Consider the following 21569-nt stretch of genomic DNA (forward strand, 5'->3'; position numbering starts at 1 on the left):
TAACTGTTGCTTCTTGACCCACATACAGCTTTCTCAAGAGACAAACAGGGTGGTCTAGTACTTTCATCTCTTTAAGAATTTCCACAGTTTGTTTGACTGTGATCCACACAAAGAAGTAGAAGTAGATGTTTTTCTGGAACTTGCTTGCTTGCTCCATGATCCAACGAGTCTTGACAATTTGATCTCTGGTTCCTCAGCCTCTTTGAAACCCAATTTGTACATCTAGAAGTTCTTGATTCATGTACTGCTGAAGCCTAGCTTGAAGGATTTTGAGCATAACCTTGCTAGCATGTGAAATGAGTGCAATTTTATGGTAGTTTGAACATTCTTTGGCATTGTGCTTCTTTGGGATTGAAATGAAAACGGACTTTTTCCAGTTCCATGAGGCTACTTCTGAATTTTCCAAATGTCCAAATGTGTCGACATATTGTGTGCAACACTTTAACAGCATCATCTTTTAGTATTTTAAATAGCCCAGCTTGGCAAAAAAAAAAAAAAAAATACGCAGGCTAATTATCTGAATATACATAACTGAATATAATTTTTAGGTGAATGTGCTTTGTAAACTTTGGAATGTTGTACAAATGTAATTGTTTTGGTAATTATCTGTGATAAATATGGACCAACCTCCTAACTTTGGTATTAGAACCAGAACTACCTATCACAATCTGATAGCTGACTTGAAGATAAGAATTTTTATAGCTGCTCATTTCATATCACTCAAATTTAATCAATAAAACAGTGTGAAATAGATATTACCCTTATTTTTTAAATGAGGAAACCAATGTTCAGAGAGGTAAAGTGATTTACTCAAGGTCTCAGAATTTGTAAGAGCCTGAGACAACTTTCAAATACTTCATGGCTTTCTAGTACACAAGACCTCATATGAAGAGACTTGTTCCTCTGTTGTCCTGAATCCTATTCTCATTTGTTAGACATTTGGTCTGGTGAAAGGGTAAGAAGGCATTTTATTTGCTTGTTTTTTAATACTTTTCAGGTACTTCTACCTTTAATTCAAGAAGAAAGACATATGAATGATATTCAGTTCAGTTCAGTTCAGTCGCTCAGTCGTGTCCGACTCTTTGCAACCCCATGAATTGCAGCACACCAGGCCTCCCTGTCCATCACCAACTCCCGGAGTTCACCCAGATTCACGTCCATCGAGTCAGTGATGCCATCCAGCCATCGCATCCTCTATCCTCCCCTTCTCCTCCTGCCCCCAATCCCTCCCAGCATCAGAGTCTTTTCCAGTGAGTCAACTCTTTGCATGAGGTGGCCAAAGTACTGGAGTTTCAGCTTTAGCATCATTCCCTCCAAAGAAATCCCAGGGCTGATCTCCTTCAGAATGGACTAGTTGGATCTCCTTGCAGTCCAAGAGACTCTCAAGAGTCTTCTCCAACACCACAGTTCAAAAGCATTAATTCTTCAGCACTCAGCCTTCTTCACAGTCCAACTCTCACATCCATACATGACCACTGGAAAAACCATAGCCTTGACTAGATGAACCTTTGTTGGCAAAGTAATGTCTCTGCTTTTGAATACGCTATCTAGGTAGGTCATAACTTTCCTTCCAAGGAGTAAGCATCTTTTAATTTCATGGCTGCAGTCACCATCTGCAGTGATTTTGGAGCCCAAAAAAATAAAGTCTGACACTGTTTCCCCATCTATTTCCCATGAAGTGATGGGACCGGATGCCATGATCTTCGTTTTCTGAATGTTGAGCTTTAAGCCAACTTATTCACTCTCCACTTTCACTTTCATCAAGAGGCTTTTTAGTTTCTCTTCACTTTCTGCCATACAGGTGGTGTCATCTGCATATCTGAGGTTATTGATATTTCTCCCAGCAATCTTGATTCCAGCTTGTGCTTCTTCCAGCCCAGCATTTCTCATGATGTACTCTGCATAGAAGTTAAATAGACAGGGTGACAATATACAGCCTTGACGTACTCCTTTTCCTATTTGGAACCAGTCTGTTGTTCCATGTCCAGTTCTAACTGTTGCTTCCTGACCTGCATACAGATTTCTCAAGAGGCAGATCAGGTGGTCTGGTATGCCCATCTCTTTCAGAATTTTCCACAGTTTATTGTGATGCACACAGTCAAAGGCTTTGGCATAGTTAATAAAGCAGAAATAGATGTTTTTCTGGAACTCTCTTGCTTTTTCCATGATCCAGCAGATGTTGGCAATTTGATCTCTGGTTCCTTTGCCTTTTCTAAAACCAGCTTGAACATTAGGAAGTTCACGGTTCACATATTGCTGAAGCCTGGCTTGGAGAATTTTGAGCATTACTTTACTAGCGTGTGAGATGAGTGCAATTGTGCGGTAGTTTGAGCATTCTTCGGCATTGCCTTTCTTTGGGATTGGAATGAAAACTGACCTTTTCCAGTCCTGTGGCCACTGCTGAGTTTTCCAAATTTGCTGGCATATTGAGTGCAGCACTTTCACAGCATCCATCCAAAGATTTTCCTTAAGGACCAACTCAAAAAGTGACAGTATGGGGCTTCCCTGGTGGCTCAGTGGTAAAGAATCCACCCACCAATGCAGGAGACTCAAATTCAATTCCTGATCCAAGAAGATCCCACATGCTTGAGTCTGTGCTCTGCAATAGAAGAAACCACTGCAATAAGAAGCCTGCTCAACGCAATGCAGAGTAGCCTCCGCTCACTCCAACAAGAGAAAAGCCTGCATAGCAACAAAGACCTAGTGCAGCCAAAGGTAAGTAAATTTTAAAAATTATTTTAAAAAAGAAAGCGAAGGTATGAGATGGCACTTCTTATAGAACAAGTTTGTCCTGTTTACGACATTGCCAAAACTTAGCAGACGTAGTCAGGCTGGGTTCTAGGAGTGGAGCTTGAAATTTCAGATGTGTATTTTATGAAGTGGGTCAGGCACTCTGTAATATTTGTTTGTTAACAGGAATGTCCAAATCATGAGGGATTTTGACTGTGTGGATCACAATAAACTGTGGAAAATTCTGAAAGAGATGGGAATACCAGATCACCTGACCTGCCTCTTGAGAAACCTATATGCAGGTCCGGAAGCAACAGTTAGAACTGGACATGGAACAGCAGACTGGTTCCAAATAGGAAAAGGAGTACGTCAAGGCTGTATATTGTCACCCTGTCTATTTAACTTCTATGCAGAGTACATCATGAGAAACGCTGGACTGGAAGAAGCACAAGCTGGAATCAGGATTGCCGGGAGAAATATCAATAACCTCAGATATGCAGATGACACCACCCTTATGGCAGAAAGTGAAGAGGAACTAAAAGCCTCTTGATGAAAGTGAAAGAGGAGAGTGAATAAGTTGGCTTAAAGCTCAACATTCAGAAAACAAAGATCATGGCATCCAGTCCCATCACTTCATGGGAAATAGACGGGGAAACAGTGGAAACAGTGTCAGACTTTATTTTGGGGGGCTCCAAAATCACTGCAGATGGTGACTGCAGCCATGAAATTAAAAGATGCTTACTCCTTGGAAGGAAAGTTATGACCAACCTAGATAGCGTATTCAAAAGCAGAGACATTACTTTGCTAACAAAGTTCCGTCTAATCAAGACTATGGTTTTTCCTGTGGTCATGTATGGATGTGAGAGTTGGACTGTGAAGAAAGCTGAGTGATGAAGAATTGATCTTTTGAACTGTGGTGTTGGAGAAGACTCTTGAGAGTCCCTTGGACTGCACGGAGATCCAACCAGTCCATTGTAAAGGAGATCAGTCCTGGGTGTTCTTTGGAAGGAATGATGCTAAAGCTGCAACTCCAGTACTTTGGCCACCTCATGTGAAGTGTTGACTCATTGGAAAAGACTCTGATGCTGGGAGGGATTGGGGGCAGGAGGAGAAGGGGATGACAGAGGATGAGATGGTTGGATGGCATCACTGACTCGATGGATGTGAGTCTGAGTGAACTCTGGGAGTTGGTGATGGACGGGGAGGCCTGGCGTGCTGCGATTCATGGGGTCGCAAAGAGTCGGACATGACTGAGTGACTGAACTGAACTGAACTGAACTGAATGTCCAAATATCCAAAAAGCCCTTGAGTACTTTTCTTTCCTCCTTTGGAGAAAAATGGAAGAGCACTGAAAATGATAAGCCTGGCATGGTACAGTCCAGAGTCTGACAAAAGAGTCGGACATGACTGAATGACTGAAGTGAACTGAAAAATGATATGTAAAATAAAGTCATTAACTGACTACAACTTTTTTCTTGTGAAAATTAAAAGCATAACTTACAAAGGCTGAAGCTAGTTTAGTTAATATTATTAATGAATATGGGAATATATTTTGTTCAAGTCAAATTTTGAATATGAAGCCTTGTAATTCAAGGTATTTCTCAAAAGGAATATTCTACCACCCACAAAATCTCTAATAAGTGTAATGAAATATAAACACAGGGAATCAAGGTGAGTATGGTTTAAATATTTTTGTATTTAAATTTTAAATATTTGAAAAGCAATAGTGCATTCTAGTGTTAAATTCATGATTAGAAGTCATAGTTATTAGAGGAAAGTTCTATTGAGGTCAAATAATATAACTAAAATGACTGTTAATGTTTTGCAAATGAAGCAGATAGATATTGACATGCTGTTTTATAGATTAAGAATCTACACAGTACAGGAAGTCGAGTGACACTTGCAAGGTTATACAAGGAGTGAACATAAATTAGAAAAAAATAAAACCTCATACTTCCTCTTTCTTTGTAAAGATCAAACTTTACCCCACAGAGGAAGAGGAGCCAAAAGACATAGCAGTGATAACAAAACAAAAATAAGATAAAATAGAATGAGAGAATCATGTAACTTGAAGACCAGAGATTTAAAAAACAGCACACAGCTCTCATTCTTAAAATCTTTACCTTAGAAGGATGAGTTTTTCTTTTTCCCACCAGCCAAGGAGGGAGTAGGGGAGAAAGCAGCACAGAAATAGGATGTCTGAACCCAGACTGTCCCAGGAGGCCTGATTTATCTCAACTTATCACTGGAGCCTCAGAGAATTTTCAAAATCCAGGGCTCTCCTGGAAATTTACTTATAATGTTGATGAGAGTCCCACTTTCCTCTTAGGACTGATCTGCAGCACGGTTGCCCCTGGGACTGAGGGAGAAGAGGAAGCCATTTACCTTGAGGTTTTCTTGCCAGTCATCACCTTTGGTTGTGAACATTGCCAGTCATCACATTGGTTGTGAACCGTCCAATCTGATTACATGGTAGAAATACCACTGAGCACAATATTGGAGAAAAATCCGAAGTACATTAAAAAAAATCTATTATAAGTGGAAAATGCCATTGTTGCCAACTCCCTTTGGCATTTCCTACCACTGAATCATAAACTGACTGAAATAGGAAATAGGAACACATGGTTTTATGGGAAACCAGCTGCCTTCAACAACCAGACTTAATATATTGACTTTGGCAATGATTGAATGCCTCCTGCTATATAAGAGGTTTGTGAAAGTGAATTGAATAGTACTTAAGTAAGTTTGTGTAGATGGAATGTGTTACATTAGAACAAGGCTGTTACTTTAAGCAGTAGGAACTTACCCTCTCAAAATCACTTTTCCTAGTAGACCTCTGAATGACTGACTGTTTCCTGAAGGTGCACCTCTGAGATCTCACATCCAGGAAAACAGGAAATTCAGAGAGGAAGCAAATGCCTGTGCCAGACTAATGTGCTTGCTTTATGTGAAGCAGTTGCACTGGATTGCCATGGAGATTTACTGGTGGAGGACAAATGCTTAGTTAAAACAGTCTGTCATTACTTCCTTTATGAGGTTTCCAACAACCAAAAGACTCTTTCTTGTACTATACCTTTAATCATTTGATGTTCATTGGATCCAATTTTAGATATGCGTCTGATTAAAAAAAAAGATCAAATGATAATGTTTGTGATTTTTACCACAGGTATCATTCAATTCATGGACGGAATTATGATTAAGATTTATTTACAGGTTTTAGTCGATATTCTTTTTTCTTTGATTTGCTTCTAGAAATTTGGCAATAAATGATCAATCTTGCCAGTCAACTGCTAAAAACAGATAAACAGATTTTATGAAACAAAAATAATGGCCATCATTAGCATCCAAAATAGAAGCAACACAGCAGTAAACACAAATGCTTAATTATAGGTATTTCCCCCAAGAGTTCTTATTCCAAAAGGCTACATTTGTGTCTTAACAGAATCTAGTATCTTAAGAACTGGAAGAATCCTAATTACATCAGCCACCTACAAATTCAGGAACTTCCTCAAGTATTATTTTTTCATGTTATATATAAGGCCACAACACCAACCACTGAAACTATAAATGTTAGAATCTGCATTTAAATGAAGCAGATGTATTGCAGATGATATTATATTTTTTTACAGCCTATAGTTCACATATGACATGAGTGTAACTCTTTTCCTTTTCAAATTTATAATACACAAACGAGTAAACTCTTCTGAAATCCTTCTTTCTGATAAAAGCATTCATTTAATTGTTTATTACTTCAAAATATGTTTTTGGTTTGAGCTCAGTGTCCATGACATTCAAGTGCTGTCAATGAACATCAGACAATTAAAATGTTTTCTCTTGTAAAATGTAGCTGCTTTTACAAATCTGTGAGCAAAAATGACCATGAATTACTTTTGCTATGAGACTGCGGACCCTGAAGATGGACTAAAACTTAGCTATCTTTTCATCTTATGCAAACCTAGCATAATGCCTTGTATATAGTAGACACCCCAAATTTTTGGAAAATACCAAAACGTTTTGGAAATAATTGCATATATTTTTAGGATTCGCACGTGTCTTGGGAAACTGAATAGAGTAGAAAAAGCAACACCAAAAAAGGGTCCAAAAAAAAAAAGAAACTTGAAAGTGTTGTAAATAGGAAGAGATTACTGTCTCATCCTCATGTTTGGTCTCTATCCTCAACTTCCATTACACACACACACAAACACATTGAGGAAAAAGTCATGCAAAAAACAAAACCAAAAAACACTTGCCTACACAATTCCCCCCTCCTCCCAGATTTGACATGGTGGAGACATCTCTGGGGTTTTTTTTTAGCCTCACCATGAGATTTCTGAGTTTGTCTGTTTTCTTTTGGCATCCTCCTGACATTCAAATGAAAGGCTTAGCTGACTCTGCTATTGGTAAAGTTGGGCAGAGAGAAAGAGGTCCACTTTACTTCTATCTCAGTCCTGATCAGTTCTGAATAGAGGCAGGCCTGACTCTTTGCTTCCTAAGATATACTAACCTATTGAAGAAAAGTAAAGTCAAGCTCCCCAAACCTACGGTTCAGTGTGGTGTATAAGCAACCAACATGTACTCTGGAAAAAAAAAAAAAAGAAGAAGAGAATGAAGAGATCACAGAAGTAAAAGCTTCTCTTTCAATCACAGGCAGGTACTCTCTCTCGTCCTTTCCTTTTGTGTCTAACATGCAGCAGTCTCGAGTGAAGCAATCTCTCACTTTAGAAGTAAAAGGAATTGCTGAAGGAAGAAAGAAATATTAGGAGACCTAGAGACCAATTATTCCAGCTACTGTGGCTGTGTAACTCTGGGTGAGTCACTCTTCTTCAGGAAATTGAAACTATGTCAAATATGTGAAAGTTACTGAAGTTGGCTGCACAGGAGAATGTGGATCCTCGGGTAATTTCAAGTTTCCTCCCTACTTCTTTCTCTAAGAAGCACACACATCAAATATAATGAAGGCTGAGGGGGAGGGGACGGTCAGGCAGAGGGAATGTGTTAAGATACAGTCTCAAGAAATGTGTGAACTCAACCTAGCCACTAGGCTAATATAGGGTGATTTAATTAAAGATAATTAATTAAGCTTCCCTGGTGGCTCAGATGGTAAAGCGTCTGTCTACAATGCAGGAGACCCAGGTTCGATCCCTGGGTTGGGAAGATCCCCTGAAGAAGGCAATGGCAACCCACTCCAGGACTATTGCCTGGGAAATCCTATGGACAGGGGAGCCTGGTAGGCTACAGTCCGTGGGGTCTCAAAGAGTCCGACATGACTGAGCAACTTCACTTTCTTTTACTTTCACTTTCTTAATTATCTTAATCTAAAGATTTATCTAATGAACTTAAAATACTCTGCAAAGGTGAGCTATTTATTCCCATCAATCAGTGGAAGAAATCTGAGAGAAATTAAGTGGAAAAAAATTTTTTTTGTTTGATGGTTCACATAATGAAAATGGAGGATAATTCAACAGGAAAATACCTTGTAATAACTTCTTCCTGTTAGTGCCATACCAGAATGAGGTACATCAAAAAACAAATTGTTTACAAACATCCAAAGATCTTTGAAATCCTAGGCATTGTTAGGGACTAATGTGTATTACATCCAGTCCTCAAAAAAAACTTTTTGAGGCAAGTTTTACAATTTTGATTTTATCATGGCAGAAATCAAGGCTCTGTTACATATTCAGGACACAGAAAATTATCTTCCAGTTTAATGTCATCTTATCACATTTATAGGTCATTACTATATTCTTTCAGTAAACTACCACCTTTCAATATACTCTATCTCTGTATCTATCCATCCATCCACCCAATCATCCGTCTTTCCATATTTGATAGTCACTTTCCAGAAAAACATTTATTTATGCTTTATTGACTATGCCAAAGCCTTTGACTGTGTGGATCACAATAAACTGTGGAAAATTCTTCAAGAGATGGGAATACCAGACCACCTGACCTGCCTCTTGAGAAACCTATATGCAGGTCAGGAAGCAACAGTTAGAACTGGACATGGAACAACAGACTGGTTCCAAATAGGAAAAGGAGTACGTCAAGGCTGTATATTGTCACCCTGTTTACTTAACTTCTATGCAGAGTACATCATGAGAAACGCTGGGCTGGAAGAAGCACAAGCTGGAATCAAGATTGCTGGGAGAAATATCAATAACCTCAGATATGCAGATGACACCACCCTCATGGCAGAAAGTGAAGAGGAACTAAAAAGCCTCTTGATGAAAGTGAAAGTGGAGAGTGAATAAGTTGGCTTAAAGCTCAACATTCAGAAAACGAAGATCATGGCATCTGGTCCCATCACTTCATGGGAAATAGACGGGGAAACAGTGGAAACAGTGTCAGACTTTATTTTTGGGGGCTCCAAAATCACTGCAGATGGTGATTGCAGCCATGAAATTAAAAGACACTTACTCCTTGGAAGGAAAGTTATGACCAACCTAGATAACATATTCAAAAGCAGAGACATTACTTTGCCAACAAAGGTTCATCTAGTCAAGGCTATGGTTTTTCCAGTGGTCATGTATGGATGTGAGAGTTGGACTGTGAAGAAAGCTGAGTGACGAAGAATTGAAGCTTTTGAACTGTGGTGTTGGAAAAGACTCTTGAGAGTCCCTTGGACTGCAAGGAGATCCAACCAGTCCATTGTAAAGGAGATCAGTCCTGGGTGTTCTTTGGAAGGAATGACGTTAAAGCTGCAACTCCAGTACTTTGGCCACCTCATGCAAAGATTTGACTCATTGGAAAAGACTCTGATGCTGGGAGGGATTGGGGGCAGGAGGAGAAGGGGACGACAGAGGATGAGATGGCTGGATGGCATCATCAACTCGATGGACGTGAGTTTGAGTGAACTCCGGGAGTTGGCAATGGACAGGGAGGCCTGGTGTGCTGCGATTCATGGGGTCGCAAAGAGTCGGACACAACTGAGCGACTGAACTGAACTGAACTGAACTGAATCAGAAATATTTGCCAGAACATTTTTGCATTTACAAGTGATTTTGATAAGTAAAGGAAAAAATTCCATAATTTTGAGCTTTCCATAACAGTGATTAAGAGGTGGTGGGGGAGTACCAGGAGATCCACTCTTGTTTACTCTGTTTATTGTAGGGTAGGGCAGTACTGGTATTTGGAATACTAATAAAGCAGAGTCTGGGTCTATAACTTCAGTTATTAAAAGAAAGAGGCTTTGATGCATTGTGCCCCCTGATTACAATCTCTGTGAGAAACACACACATATGTATTGTTCCCTGTAAAATGAAGACTTTGTACAGATAGGCTGTACAGTGGGATGAAAAGTGCTTCAAGAGAATCTCTGGAGCAGCAGGACTCTTGATCATCATACCCCCTGAAATGTTATCATTTCTCTTCAGATAGCAATGGGATCAATTCAAATGTGCTACCACCTGCCTATAAGCGTGATTTCAGGGAATTCAGCATATCTTCCAAATTCTTCCTAGCTCCTTCCTCTGATATCAACATCATTCCTCTAAGTGCCTGCTCTTCAAAAGCAGTAGGTCCCCAAAGCACAAGACTTTCATCTGTCATCAGACATGTACTACTTGATGTGAATGGAGGTGAAGACTATGAAAACAACAGTCCCCTCCTCAAGGACTGGGGAAGAAACAGGTAAAATTGGGGAGGCTCGGGATACAAAGACAAATTTGCCAATTTCACTATGTTGCCTAGGACATAATCTGGGGATAATGAGAACCCTGTAAGTCAGGAGTCATAGAGAATTTATTTTAACCACTAGTGAATAAAGTGAGTAGGAAATAGATGCCTAATGCCTCATGTTAGCAGAATACTTTATAGTCAAATGATCCTCCTAGCTATCACCCCTGGGTGAGCCTAGCAAGCCTTTGCCCCAGTCTCTGTGCATACCATGGATAGACCTAAAGAGTATAGGCTTTGTATTCAGAACAGAGTTAGGTTCAAATATGACTCATCCACTTATTGGCCATTTGACCTTGGGCAAGTTAACCAGTCTCACAGGGCAGTCAGGAGGATGTAATGTCATTTTGTAAGTAAAGAGCTTTGTACAGTGCCTGTTACACAAAAGGGATCGAATACACAATCAGTTCTTTCTGGGTCTCTGCTGAGAATCACACCAGGACAAAAGCCCAGCCTTGAACCTAAGCCCAGTCAGCTCTGAGTCCTAACTGCTTGCCCAAATCCTGCTGAATTTTCATCTAAGTTTGCACCCTCTTTTCTTATACTTTCCAGTAACAGGATGAAGCTTCAGGTACATATCTTACCTGCTTTATATCTACTAACTACACTCCATGGATGGCAGTACCAGTTTCAGCCAGACTGGCGGCTGCCCTAGTCCCCTTCAGACTTGGTGATTTAAACCAAGGGTTCTCAACACTTCCTGGAACCACCCAGACCTAAAACTTTACTGTATGTAGAGCCAGAGAATATGCATTTTTAAAAAAGCTTCTCTTCCGTCACTGAAAGGGCCAACTCACTAATCTTCACCAATTCTTGATTCCATGCAGAAGTTGCCAGCATGATGTGAAACCAAGACTGAAGTCTTTACCTTGCAGATAGTGGGTGCTTAATACATGTTTATAGAACAAATGAAGGTTTGCTGTTGGATGGTGTTTTTTTCCTTACGAAGATATTTAGCCATGGAATTTAAAAATAATGGCACATACTATATGTGCAATGAAGACTGGTTTCTGAATGATGAAAGCCTGTTTTCTTTTGGGATGTATTTTGGGAAGGCAACTATTTGGGAGAATGCCTGTGAGTACAGAAGTTCCATGAAAGTCAATGAAATGACAGCGTATGGAAGAGTTTTATGAAGCATGAAGGAATATTTGAAATAATAATGATGTTATACCATTCAAATCTTAGGGTTGGGTAGTACTTTCTAATTTGTTCTAGAAAAAAGGGAACTGGGGCAAGCACTTTCTGATAGGTTACAGTGTATGTCAGCAGGAAGGGGAAAAGCAAGAAAGGGGTCTCATTGCTATACAAGCACAATAAAAGGACCTATGTCCTTTTTTTCCTTTTAAAAAAATTTTGTTAGTGTGGAGAATTTCAAACAGATCTAAAGTAGAGAGAAGAGTATCGTAAATCTTCATCCCCATCACGCAGCTTCAACAATTATTAACACTTTGTCTATATTGGACCAAGCTACGCGATAAAAAATAAGGTTTCTGAGTTTGAAGATCATTTGAAAAGAATGTGTAAATAAATACTTTAGGACTAGGTCAACATTCTTTGGGAAGATTCAGAGATAACATGTACGCTCAGAGCCCATTTACATATATTTTTCAACATCTGGCTAACAATTCAGCTTTGAGTTGGATGATTACAGCATCCCAAACTCTGCACAATCTCCTGATGAGTGTATATAATAGAGTACTTGTCTCTAAAAAAACAACTTATTTATTTTTAGAACTTAAGAAAATTGTGAGCATGTTTCCCCATCTGGGCTACAAAGAACCAGTGAGCCTACTTTACTGTGGTTCCCGCATTTGTGGCTACAGATATTCCACCAGCAAGCTAGTATTATGACAATCCAGAACAAGACAGGCTGGAGGTCTGGGTTCGTCGACCGAAGACAGTCTCTGAGTGTGAAAGTTTATACTCTAAGGCAAAATATTAAGATGAGTAGTTTTATGTTGAATACAAGTAATTTCCTGGGAATCACTATTACTTGATTCAACCATTTATTTAAGTATATGGTAGTATGTCAAGGTTTAGCTTTTCTACCATTTCTTTTTCCAAGTAACCAGTCTGTATTTTCAATTTTTAGTACATAGTCATTGAGTGCTACGTTGTACTCTTCAACAGTGAAAAGTGAAGGCTGAATCTTAGTGAAACCATTGTTTGGGAGGAATCTACCATATCATGCTTATTACATATAGTTTCATGTTAAGCACACAGATCAATATGTTGAAAACAAGCTTGAGTTGTTGTTCAAAAATACATATCTTCCTTTCAAGTATTCTTCTAGCTGCTCATGTGTTTTAATATCACATTAATGTGTTTTAGTCATACAAAAATTACCTCTCTCCAGTGTATTTTCCTTTGGGATTCAAATTCCATGCTGATAATCTTTCTCTCTGACCTATTAGTTCCTTTACCTTGAGCTCTGTGACTCCATCTCATTCTGCCTCAGATATTCCTTAGTGTCACCTCACCTTAGTTTTTACCACCATCCACAACCTCTCCACATCTGAGACTTTCAAATTTGAAGCTTCCTCTGACTTCTATCTATTTATCTCTTCTATTACCTCACTTTCTCTGACCCCCTCCCCCCTTCAAATTTTCAGGCCCAGTCCCTTTCCTCTTTTTCCTTTTGTCAGCCTTCCTGGCCTCTCAGGATGTCCCAAGGCACCTACTTTAGGACAGCTTTTCTCAGGGACAGTTTTTCCACTGTGCTCGCTGCACCTGCATCCCAATGACTTACATCACTTATCTTGGGTCAAAATTGTCCTGCCAATCTCCAGCCCTGGTTAGGCCAGCCATCTGTTTCTTGTTCCTTTCCTAGGCAGCTGAACAATTCTGGAGAAAATGGACATAACTCAGTTGATTGGATGCTCTAACATATATTTTTCCAATTTGCCTGGAAATTCAATAACCCTGGGAATTCCCTTTCTTACCTCTCATCAATTCACCCTTAAAATAGATGTGGCTATTGGACATCTCTGGTGGTCCAGTGGTTAAGATTCTGCACTGCCAATGCATGGGTTACAGGTTCGATCCCTGGTCAGGGAACTAAGATCCCACATGCTGTGGGGCACATCCCCCGCCACCAAGAAAAAGAAAATAAACATAGCTGTTGTTCCAATCTTTTGTACTTCCTTTAAATTTCTGCACCTACCTCCACCCTCTTTTTGCTGCCTTGGGAAGCTGGAGATCATCTGATATTAATGCTACATAAATTTCATTCTGTTCAAATTATCACCCATTCCCTTTGTCTTCTTTCCAACCTCTGAAGACTTTTCCCAATTTCCTTCTGAGGCTAGTGTTTCCATCTCTCCTATCCTCTCCTCCCTCCCTAGGTCCTTCTTGACTTTGAGCCCCTTCCATCTTCTCCTCTTCATCTACTCCCCTTCCATTTCTGTGCCTCCCTCAACACCTACAAACCTTTCTCTCCTGGGTTAATCCTCTCCCTTGATTCTAATTTCTACCTTGGTTTCTTCTCCCTCTTGATCCTCAGCATCATCAGCCTATGGAAAGTCCTGAAGCCAAAAACTCTTAAATCTTCTGCTCAAACTCTGTTTTTAGCAGAATTTGACAATATTCACCACCACCTTCTTACTAGAACTGGCATCTTCACTGGAGCCCACATTATATTGTTTTGACTGCTTCGGTTTAGCTTTTTTCCAAAATTCCTAACCTGCCCCACACCTTCCCTACCTTAAAACAAGTCTTTTAAATATAAACTTTCTGAAGATTCAGTGTTCAGTCCTCTTAAGTCTTGACAGTCCCTTGGCAATCTCACAGTATGTAACAGTTTGATCTACCTAGCTACCCCTTTTATAAGACTGACTCTCAGCTCTGTACCTTTAGCCCTCATCTGTCTTCCCTTAATCAGACTCTGTTCCTAACTATATGCTGATGTATATATGATCAATGTATAATACACATTGATTTATTACAGACATCTTAAAGTCTGATCTAAATTAAACTCATCACTTTTCATTCCTGGGTTTTTATCTTCCAATCAATCCAATGGAGTCTATTTCCACCATTATCTTTCAAATCAATCTCCTCTGTTTACTACCTTCTTTCAGAAACTCATTTTTCTTGCCTGGACAATTGCATAGCCAGCCTCTTAAATAGTTTCCTTACTTTCAGTTTGTTTTTCTTCCATTTAGTGGAATAATAGCAAATCAATTTTGCTATTCACACATCAAGTACTTTTGCATTAAAAACAACACAAAAACAAAACAACGATAACAAAAAGTCTTTCCTTTTCTTTGGCTCATTTAATTCTCCCCCTACTCATACCCTAAATGTTAGCTTTCCTGAACATCACTGCTGGACTCATCTTCCCAATCTTCAGATTTAGGTGGGTCACTTTGGGCTTAAAGATTTTCCTTTCCTCCCCACTGTATTCTGTAGTCAAAGTTCTCTGTGATTTGGTCTAATCCATCACTCTAACCTTAAATCCCACTCAACTCTTGCACCCTGGTGTGTGACAAGTCATATGTACCCCCCTCCCCTAGCCTCGCCTGAGAAACAGGCCCTGTGCTCAGTTGCCTTTTATAAAATTATCGCCTTTGTCACTTGCCCTTCCTTCCAGATAAACTTTTGCAAGTTTACCTGGTTGTCAAAGCCTAATTCATATCATTCTCCTCAAAAATGCTCTTTCCCCAACACCAAAATCAAAACAAGAGCCTCCCCACATAGTTAGTTCAGTTCAGTTCAGTCGCTCAGTCGTTTCCGACTCTTTGCGATCTCATGAACCGCAGTACGCCAGGCCTCCCTGTCCATCACCAGTTCCCGGAATCTACCCAAACCCATGTCCATCGAGTTGGTGATGCCATCCAACCATCTCATCCTCTGTCGTCCCCATCTCCTTCTGCCCTCAATCTTTCCCAGAATCAGGGTCTTTTCAACTGAGTCAGCTCTTCGCATCAGGTGGCCAAAGTATTGGAGTTTCAGCTTCAACATCAGTCCTTCCAATGAACACTCAGGACTGATCTCCTTTAAGATGGACTGGTTGGATCTCCTTGCAGTCCAAGGGACTCTCAAGAGTCTCCTCCAACACCACAGTTCAAAAGCATCAATTCTTCAGTGCTTAGCTTTCTTTATAGTCCAACTCTCACATCCATACATGACCACTGGAAAAACCATAGCCTTGACTAGACGAACCTTTGTTGGCAAAGTAATGTCTCTGCTTTTGAATACGCTATCTAGGTTGGTCATAACTTTCCTTCCGAGGAGTAAGCATCTTTTAATTTCATGGCTGCAATCACCATCTGCAGTGATTTTGGAGCCCAGAATAATAAAGTCAGCCATTATTTCCACTGTTTCCCCATCTATTTGCCATGAAGTGATGGAACCAGATGCCATGATCTTAGTTTTCTGAATGTTGAGCTTTAAGCCAACTTTTTCACTCTCCACTTTCACTTTCATCAAGAGGCTCTTTAGTTCTTCATTTTCTGCCATAAGGGTGGTGTCATCTGCATATCTGAGGTTATTGATATTTCTCCTGGCAAATCTTGATTCCAGCTTATGCTTCCTCCAGCCCAGTGTTTCTCATGATGTATTCTGCCTAGAAGTTAAATAAGCAGAGTGACAATATACAGCCTTGACGTGCTCCTTTTCCTATTTGGAACCAGTCTGTTGTTCCATGTCCAGTTCTAACTGTTGCTTCCTGACCCACATACAGGTTTCTCAAGAGGCAGGTCAGGTGGTCTGGTATTCCCTTCTTTTTCAGAATTTTCCACAGTTTATTGTGATCCACACAGTCAAAGGCTTTGGCATAGTCAATAAAGCAGAAATAGATGTTTTTTATGGAACTCTCTTGCTCTTTCGATGATCCAGCAGATGTCGGCAATTTGATCTCTGGTTCCTCTGCCTTTTCTAAAACCAGCTTGAACATCTGGAAGATCACGGTTCACATATTGCTGAAGCCTGGCTTGGAGAATTTTAAGTATTACTTTACTAGCATGTGAGATGAGTGTAATTGTGTGGTAGTTTGAGCATTATTTGGCCTACTACTGTGGACAGGGATCCCTTAGAAGAAATTGAGTAGCCATCAAGGTCAACAAAAGAGTCTGAAATGCAGTACTTGGATGCAATCTCAAAAACGACAGAATGATCTCTGTTTGTTTCCAAGGCAAACCATTCAGTATCACAGTAATCCAAGTCTATGCCCCAACCAGTAACACTGAAGAAGCTGAAGTTGAACGGTTCTATGAAGACCTACAAGACCTTTTAGAACTAACACCCAAAAAGATGTCCTTTTCATTATATGGGACTGGAATGCAAAAGTAGAAAGTCAAGAAACACCTGGAGTAACAGGCAAATTTGGCCTTGGAATACAGAATGAAACAGGGCAAAGACTAATAGAGTTTTGCCAAGAGAACGCACTGGTCATAGCAAACACCCTCTTCCAACAACACAAGAGAAGACTCTACACATGGACATCATCAGATGGTCAACACCGAAATCAGATTGATTATATTCTTTGCAGCCAAAGATAGAGAAGCTCTATACAGTCAGCAAAAATAAGACCGGGAGTTGACTGTGGCTCAGATCCTGAACTTCTTATTGACAAATTCAGACTGAAATTGAAGAAAGTGGAGAAAACCACTAGACCATTCAGGTATAACCTAAATCAAATCCCTTATGACTACACAGTGAAAGTGAGAAATAGATTTAAGGGACTAGATCTAATAGACAGAGTGCCTGATGAACTATGGATGGAGATTCGTGACATTGTACAGGAGACAGGAATCAAGACCATCTCCAAGAAAAAGAAATGCAAAAAAGCAAAATGGCTGTCTGAGGAGGCCTTACAAACAGCTGTGGAAAGAAGGGAAGTGAAAAGCAAAGGAGAAAAGGAAAGACATACCCATTTGAATGCAGAGTTCCAAAGAATAGCAAGGAGAGATAAGAAAGCCTTCCTCAGAGATCACTGCAAAGAAATAGAGGCAAACAACAGAATGGGAAAGACTAGAGATCTCTTCAAGAAAATTAGAGATACCAAGGGAACATTTCATGCAAAGATGGGCTCGATAAAGGACAGAAATGGTATGGACCTAACAGAAGCAGAAGATATTGAGAAGAGGTGGCAAGAATACACAGAAGAACTGTACAAAAAGATCTTCACGACCAAGATAATCACAATGGTGTGATCACTCACCTAGAGCCAGACATCCTGGAATGTGAAGTCAAGTGGGCCTTAGGAAGCATCAGTACGAACAAAGCTAGTGGAGGTGATGGAATTCCAGTTGAGCTATTTCAAATCCTGAAAGATGATGCTGTGAAAGTGTTGCACTCAATATGCCAGCGAATTTGGAAAACTCAGCAGTGGCCACAGGACTGGGAAAGGTCAGTTTTCATTCCAATCCCAAAGAAAGGCAATGCCAAAGAATGCTCAAACTACCACACAATTGCACTCATCTCACATTATTAAGTACTTGGTTTTATTTGGAACACAGGATTTATTACAATCAGGCTTAGCATCCAATTGTTTGTTTCTCTTCTCCATTAGACTATGCACTTAGAAGAAAGGGACAGACTAATTCATTTCTGTATCCAACATAATGAATACAAAGTGCTCCTACAGTGGGTGTTTTATTATTTTTTGAATTGTTGAATTCTATAGCAAGAGTTGCTTTGACTTAATTTACAGAATAAAATTTAGCTTATTTTGATAAAAAAAATTTTTGTTTTGTTCTTCATTGATTTGGTCTTTATTGTAATATAAATTTTCCATTCATAATAGAACTTCTATAGCTGGAAATCGGAGAAGGCAATGGCACCCCACTCCAGTACTCTTGCCTGGAAAATCCCATGGACAGAGGAGCCTGGTAGGCTGCAGTCCATGGGGTCACGAAGAGTCGGACATGACTGAGCGACTTCACTTTCACTTTTCACTTTCATGCATTGGAGAAGGAAATGGCAACCCACTCCAGTATTCTTGCCTGGAGAATCCCAGGGACGGGGAGCCTGGTGGGCTGCCGTCTATGGGGTCACACAGAGTTGGACATGACTGAAGTGACTTAGCAGCAGCAGCAGAAGCATAGCTGGAAAAATTCAATAGGTAAAAATTCATGATATTCAAAATATCAAAACTAGTCATGGACTAGTGTAACCAGTAATAACATGTTAAAAGGATAGCACAGTGTAAGTGAAGGAATATATGCAAATGTTAGGGGAGATTGACAATAATTGAAAAAGATAATGCATGTAAAATCCTTACTCATTCTCTGGTATAGACTAAGTGCTCGGTAAATGTTACCTAATACTATTAAATAGCAAGTAATAAGTGGCTGGAAAAAAATAATTTCCTTTTCTCCATGTAGTCTACATAGTTTTGTGTGACAGTTGATAGTAACTTTGCATTTGGTTTTAAGTCAGTAAGATATGTCCTATTATGATTATTTTGAGAGCAAGTAACAAAGATTAAGGCATGTGAGGGGAGAATGATGTAATAAACCACGTGCACTATTGATGAAGACTTGGCTTCCCTCTGTACCACTTGATATTCAGTGAAATAAATAATGGTGATAATTGTCACATTCCTAACAAAGACATCTGCTAAACCAGGCTACTCAAGCAAAGCTGTTTGCTACTGACAGCTTGCTTCAAATGTGAATGTTGCCATTAAGAAAAAATAGAACTTCTGTATTTATAACATTACCTAATATGTTGTGTTGGCAATGCTTCATCTGCAAACCAAAAGAAGTATAGATGATAATTAAATTTAGCACTCAAACTTCTAAATTTGTTTCAGGGACTATTAGAAGATCTTTAAATCTTTTCGTTGTGGTTTTAATGTAAATGCAATATATCTACATGTTAAAAATAAAAAATCCAAAAGGGACTTCCCTGGCAGTCCAGTGGTTGCGATTTCACCTTCCAATGCAGGGGGGGCCGGTTTGATCCCTGGTGGAGACCTAAGACCCCACATGCCTTGTAGCCAAAGGACCAAAACAAAACAGAAGCAATATTGTAACAAATTCAATAAAGACTTTTAAAATAAATAAACATTTAAAAATTCAACATTTAAGAATGGTACCAACTGAAGGGTAGAAGTCTCCTTCTTCCTCTTTACCTTCCCACCCTCCTCTCGACATTACCTTTGACATCACACACTATGTAAAAACTGCACTAAATAGTAATCAAAATCAAGCACAAACAATCAAAAAGCTCCATTGCTAAATGATATTCAAAAACCCCCGAAGAATGAAAACTTTACTCTCTATCCCCTTGTCTGATGACTGATTGCTAAGTAGCATCATCCTTAGACTAGGATGATAAAAGTCCGTGACTCTGAGCTCCAAACTTTTGAAGAGCCTACTCTTGCCTTCCTGTCGGCGACAAAAATACATCAGTCATGTCTACAAGGGAGGCAGCCATCAGGTTTTAGCAAATATTCTGCAAAGGAAGAGTGATATCATCGTTCAAGGAAGCAAATTAATTCTATGAGCTTTTGAAGGAAACGATTGCTATTTACTTTTCATCTTCATGGAGGACCCGCATGTGTGTCTGGGAAGATTTTATAAAGGATCTGAATAATAAGCTTTTCAAACACAAGTGAGGACAAAATCACAGCTTCAAGGATGACAGAAAATCATACAGTTCTTTTCTTCCCCTCTAATTTCTGTAATTTTCTTAATTTAATAATTCAATAGGTTGTTGTGGGCCTACCATCTTGTTAGATACTGGTAAGAGCTCTGGAGATGTAAATATTACACACTTCCTGATGTCCTGCATAATTATAATTTAAGTGAAGTTGACAGACTTGGAAAAAATAAGGATGAATTTATATTTTAAGTGCTATTAAAGAGGTATGCACCAAGGAGTGTTACAAAAACTAAAAATAATTCTATAGGGGATTAGAGATAGAAATGAGATGTAAGCAAGAAGAGGAAGGAGACTACAGAAGAGAAGAGGTGACATTTTAGGCATGAAGATGGTCAAGAGAGACTAAGTTGTCTAATCTCACATTGAACCCTCACTTGGTGGGTCCCTTTAAAACAGAACCAGCTTCCCCAAAGAATGGTCCCTTATGTTGGTCATGTACAAATTGATACAACTTTAGATAAAGCCAATTAACTTAGAAAAGTAGTCTCCTTGTCATTCTCATTGAAAGTTCCTGATTAAATCAAGGAGAAAGTCTGTAACTGGTATCCTTTTTAATACCTTCTAATAGAGCCACAGTTCACGGGATCGCAAAGGGTCGGTCACGACTGAGTGACTAACTCTAACTAACACTAATATTTGCGTTACGTTTTTCCCCCTTGCATTACTTTTTAAATTTAGAAATAGTGGGCCTCAAGTCCAGAGCAATCAGGAAGCAACAACATTTAATAACACTGTATTATTCTCATTGTATTTATTTTGAAGATTACTTTCTGCTTCTAGAAAATGATGCTGCCTTTCCATTTACGGTTATCATATAAAGTTTTTATGTATTTATTAACTGTGCTGGGTCCTCGTTGCTGTGTGGTGTTTTCTCCAGTGGTGGGGAGCAGGGGCTACTCTCTAGTTGCAGAGTGGGCTTCGCATTGCGGTGGCTTCTCTTGTTGTCAAGTGCAGGCACTAGGGCGCAAGGGTGGTTTTGCTGCATGGCTCAATAGTTGTGGCTCCTGAGCTCTAGAGGACAGGCTCAGTAGCTGTGGCACACTGGCTTAGCTGCTCTGAGGCATGTGGAATCTTCCCAGATCAGGGGTAGAACCCGTGTCTTCTGCATTGGCAGGCAGATTCTTTACTACTGAACCATCAGAGAAGCCCTCCCTTGCACTACTTTTTAAATATAGAAATACCAAGCCTCAGGGCAGAGTTATCAGGAAGCAACAGCATTTAATAACACTGTATTATTCTCATTGTATTTATTTTGAAGATTACTTTCTATTTCTGTAAAATGATGCTGACTTTCCATTTACAGTTCTGATATAAAATTTTTAATTCATTCATTCAATACATTTTTATTGAGTATCTTTAATGTGCCAAGCACTATTCAATGAATTTGTGGTACATCAGTGGAGAAAACAAAAATTTCTATCCTGAGGACCTTATAACATAGCTTACCATTTTGTTTAATTATTATTTTTAAAGTCTGAAATAAACTGGGTCAATTCTAAAGAAGCTACCAAGTAAATAATGATACAGGTGACAGCAGTATTGGAAGGTAG

At 39.5% G+C, this 21569-nt stretch overlaps 1 non-coding gene across 1 annotated transcript; it reads left to right on the top strand.

Moving 5' to 3' along the window:
- Positions 1-7812: 7812 nt before the first annotated feature.
- On the top strand, positions 7813-7884 carry TRNAC-ACA (transfer RNA cysteine (anticodon ACA)). The gene has a single exon. It is a non-coding gene; the product is annotated as a tRNA-Cys (tRNA).
- Positions 7885-21569: the final 13685 nt, after the last annotated feature.

This window comes from Bos javanicus, chromosome 4 (genome assembly GCF_032452875.1).
Source record: "Bos javanicus breed banteng chromosome 4, ARS-OSU_banteng_1.0, whole genome shotgun sequence".
In the NCBI taxonomy this organism is placed as follows: Eukaryota; Metazoa; Chordata; class Mammalia; order Artiodactyla; family Bovidae; genus Bos; species Bos javanicus.